Source organism: Zingiber officinale, chromosome 8A, assembly GCF_018446385.1.
Source record: "Zingiber officinale cultivar Zhangliang chromosome 8A, Zo_v1.1, whole genome shotgun sequence".
In the NCBI taxonomy this organism is placed as follows: Eukaryota; Viridiplantae; Streptophyta; class Magnoliopsida; order Zingiberales; family Zingiberaceae; genus Zingiber; species Zingiber officinale.
Window position 1 is genome coordinate 107223050 of NC_056000.1, and position 4861 is coordinate 107227910.

At 42.4% G+C, this 4861-nt stretch overlaps 1 non-coding gene across 1 annotated transcript; it reads right to left on the reverse strand.

Annotated features, from left to right (window-relative positions):
* Positions 1 to 1344: 1344 nt before the first annotated feature.
* Positions 1345 to 1450, reverse strand: LOC122013160. The gene has a single exon (XR_006120496.1). It is a non-coding gene; the product is annotated as a small nucleolar RNA R71 (small nucleolar RNA).
* Between the last annotated feature and the right edge of the window lie 3411 nt (positions 1451 to 4861).

Genomic DNA, 4861 nt, shown 5'->3' on the forward strand with positions numbered 1-4861 from the left:
TGGATGATTTCGCTTGCTTTGTTTCGACTACTTGATCTCTTTGTCGTGTTGATTGATTGTGTAGAAATTGCCAACCTTATAGAGGGAATACCTTAGATCATACACTCGAGGGGCCCTAGTGATAGGGGTAACCCGTTCACGGACATCTAGGATACTTCCTTGAAAGTAGAGGCGACGCCTCCAAAAGGAAGTAAGAGACCAAACTAAGCTTCTAAATTCTATCTTTGATAACATCAATAAGAGTCATGTCCTTGTGATCTACCGAGGTGCTCTAGTGACAGGGTTAACCGTAACAAGATTTCATAAGGATCGTCTTTGTTTGGTGCTCAAGGATAGTTGCTTTAGCTTCCAGCGAATGCATGCCGATGGACAATGAGTATAGGATAGCATGAGACATATCAATACCACCACAATGAAACCGAACTCCTAGAACTCTTCATTAACTAGGTTGATTTCTTCTTGTTGCTAGTTCTCATCCCTCGCTTAATAATCTCTTTCTTAGATTACTTACAACCATCGATAGTGTAGCTAATCTTAAGTGTGCCATCACTAGTTCTTATAATCAGTCCCTGTGGGTTCGACAATCTTTTATATTACTGACGACGAATCCATGCACTTGCGGAATCGTAACAAGTTTTTGGCATCATTGCCAGGGACTGCGTCTATAACATTGGTGATAGTCATATTAGATTAGACTAGACTTTATTTTCTTTTCCTGCATCTTTCCTTTAGTTTGCATTTAGAGATAAATAATTTTACTCTTGTTTTTTTTTCTTTACTTTCTGCATTTTTATTAAAAACACCAAAAATAGTATTATTTTTTTTCTTTACTATAGTTCATATTTTATTTTTGTATGCGAAGAGCTAATCTTTCAGGACAACTCCTACCGTTTGATCCAGAGATTGATAGGACTTTCCTGAGGAGAAGAAACCTACAGAAGGCATTCCAAGCAGCACAGGAATCTTCAGAGATGGCTGATAAATTGTTGAAGGATTATGCAACACCTTATGCACGAGGAGTTCGGTCTAGCATCACTCGACCGCCAATCGAAGCTAAGAAATTTGAGAACAAGCTTGCAGTAATTCATATGGTTCAGTAGAATCAATTCGGAGGAGGACTGCATGATGATCCAAACCACCACTTGGAGCTTTTCTACGAGATCTGCGGCATCAAGAAAGTGAATGGAGTCCCTCCAGAATCAGTAAGGTTATTGCTCTTTGGATTCTCCCTGAAAGACAGAGCCAAGCAGTGACTAAATTCTCTTCCAGCAAACAGCATTACATCTTGGGAGCAGTGTGAGCAGAAATTCCTGGAAAAATTCTATCCACCGAGCAAAACTGCCCACATGAGGAACTTGATCGCAAGCTTCAAACAGGTAGACTCAGAATCCTTATTTGAAGCCTGGGGCAGATTCAAGAGTATGCTGAGACAATGCCCCCATCATGGCCTTGAGAAATGGTTGGTTCTACACACCTTCTACAATGGAATCAACTATCACACGAAGGTATCCTCGATTCTGCAGCAGGAGGAGCACTGATGAACAAGAGCCTTGATGAAGCTGAAGAGATTATAGAGAATGTGGCACAGAATCACCATCAGTGGGCATCAGAAAGATCTGGTGGTTCTTTCTCAGGGAACCCAATAAAAGCATCAGGGAAATTCGACGTAGATGTAGTGACTCTCATGTCTGCAAAGTTGGACTCTCTGACCAAGAAGTTTGAGGCCATGGGAAACAACAACAACATGGCCAATGCGATAGTTTGTGTTTGAGAAACTTGCGGAAGTACGGATCATGCTCAAGATACTTGCCCCTGAGGGCCAATACAAGCACAGATAAACCAACTTGAGTAGTGTGATGTAATAGTCAGCTACAACCAAAGGTAAAATAATCCGTACTCCAATACATACAATCCAGGTTGGAGGAATCACCCAAACTTCTCATATCGGAATAATCAGGATCAAGGGCCAACAAAACAAAGCCATCAACCTAGACAATAGAGCTACTCACCTAGGCAGCAGAACTACTCAGCTGGACAACAAAATTTTAAAAACAACCTTCATAATTGTCCAGACTTGAAAAGATACTTAAAGAAACTCTCTCAGAGCAAAAGGAGATGAAGAATGAGATCTAGCTGTCAACTCAAAGAATGGAAAATTCTGAGAAGCATCAAAAGATGCAAGATTGCTAGATAGCCCAATCCATCTCAAGAGCACAGGGAACATTTCTAGGGAAGCCAGATATAAATCCAGTGGAACATTGCAACCGCAATCCAGTGGAACATTGCAACCGCATGAGCTGAGGAGCAGACATATTTTGGGAGACTCCCAAATCATTACTCAGAAGGAACTTGACTCAGAGAAGGAGCCCTCTCTCTTAATGCCCAATCAGACTTAAAATAGGGATGGAGAGGAGGCTACTAAAAAGGTTGAAGAAACTCTTCAAGTTCGCCAACAGAATCAGACGATTCCTTTCCCTCAGAAAATGATAACCTCCCAGAAGGATGAAGAGTTCAACCGATTCCTGAAGAAGATCAAGGAAATTTACATAGAAGTACCATTGATAGATGCACTGCACCAAATGCCGAAGTTTGCAAAGTTCTTAAAGGGTATTTTATCTAACATGAGGCAGAAGGGCGACTTCGAGACCGTAGCATTAACAGAGAATTGTAGCGCTCTCCTTATGACAAATTCTCCACCAAAACTTCAGGATCCAGGAAGTTTCTCCATACCGTGCAAAATTAGTTTTGAACTCATACTAAGAGCTTTCTTTGACTTGGGGGCCAGCGTTAGCCTACATCCGTACTCTTTATGTAAGAAGCTGGGCCTCTAGAACATTAAACTGACCACTATGGCACTGCAATTAGCTGACCATTCATGCAGATACCCAATGGGAATAGTGGAAGACGTGTCAGTAGAAGTGGGTGGATGTATAGTTCCCACAGATTTCATTATGTTGGATATAGAGGAAGACCCCAAGATACCGATCATCCTTGGAATACCATTCCTTGCCACAGCTAGAGCCATCATCGATGTAAAAAGTCACAGGTTATCCTTGGAGATTGGCAAAGAAAAGATCGAGTTTGATTTATCAGATTCCTCCATCTGCAACCCCTCTTCTTAGGGCAATTCTAGCAAGATCAACATACACAAAGTCGAGGAGTGCAGTTTCCATGAGAGTTCCCCTTCAGCGAGCAACAAGAAATACATTTGTCCTACGCGAACGAAACTGAAGGCGTAGACTGGAGCATTAACCCTAGGAGGAGAGTCGTACTTCCACGGGTTTAGGCTGCATTAACTGAAACGGGGTCGAGCTAAAGACCTAAAATAAGCGCTTCTTATGAGGCAACCCAAGGGTTTTTTCATTATAGTTCGTTGTTCTAGTTTGGTGAGTTTAGTGGAGCATTTTTATTGTTTCTTTATTTAGTGGAGTTCTGAAACGGGGTCGAGCATTTTTATCCAGAACATCGATCCAGAGACCTTTCTGATAGATCAGATGTGAGCGATAGAGGAGGGGATGAATATCGCTTCTTTTAAAACTTTTTTTTTACTTTTTAAATCAGAATCGTGCAGTGGAAATAAGAAAAGAGACAAAGTCATTACTTCGTTTGGAGCCAGCTCGACTCCTACTCAATGGCCCGTGGTCCTCGACTGCACCGATGGGCAAAGCACTAAAACTCTTCTTTCCGAAATCTTCGGAAAGAAGCAGATCGTACAAGTACATTGAAATAAGATAGGACACTCCTACTATCTTATTTTAATTTAAGTGCAATATGAAAATAAATATACCGACAATCATATGCGTAGGATGTAGCTTGGTTGGTACTTCCGGACGGAATAACTTGCTGAGCTGTTGAAGATGTGTAGCACAATCCGTATGCAAAGAAGAGCTTTTTAGATGATCAGAAGAGTTGTGATGGCCTCAGACTTCGAGCCTCATTTTATAGGTGCCTTGGGCATTTGGTCGACCGATCCCTCTGTTCAGTCGACCGAACCCGCTCCCTTCCTTCCTGGCAGGAGTCTGACGCTGGCTCGATCCATGGCAATCAATGCTCTTTAAGGGTTTGGTCGACCGATCATGCCTTTCGGTCGACCGAACAGGATCTTTTCCCTGTTCTTCATACTTAGCTGAGATCTTCTTTTAATGTTGTATTTAATACTGATTGGATCGGTCGACCGGTCCTCCGGTTCGGTCGACCGATCAGCCTTTTTTTTTCCTTCTTCTGCTGATCGGTGCTAATGAGTTGGCCAGTGCTAAGTCACCATCGATTGGTAGATCGATCTTACTATTCGGTCGACCGATCAAACTTTGATCGGACTCTGATTTGTTCTGGTCTAATCCTAATGCTGTTATGATTTTGCCTGGTTCGGTCGACCGATACTACTGTTCGGTCGACCGATACAGCCGGACCTGCAAAACAGTATTAAGACAAAAAATCTCCTACAAAATAGATGTTAGAACAATAATATTATAAAGCAAGAGTAATATAAAAGACAGTAGAACTGTCTTGATCTCAACTTGAAAACCTTCCCGATTTCTTTAGTTAGATCAGCAACCTAAGGTTGTTCCCTTCGAGAACCCGACCTCACTGTCGCTCCTCCAGTTTGTTTACCTCAACCTACCTGCCAAACTTTGACACTCCAGATCTTGTTTGGACTTTTCACTCAGCCTTGATCGGCTCCCTAGGACTTTTCTCTTGATCTTCGGTCCTCCAGACCTCTCGATCACACTGCCAAGCTTTGGGTCCCCTCAACCTACATGGACTTGCACCTGGGTTCCACAATCTGTTAAGATTTCTCCTGCCTTGCCTCCAACTAGGTCTTTCCCGGTTGAGTAAACATCCTGACACTCAGTCAACTTGT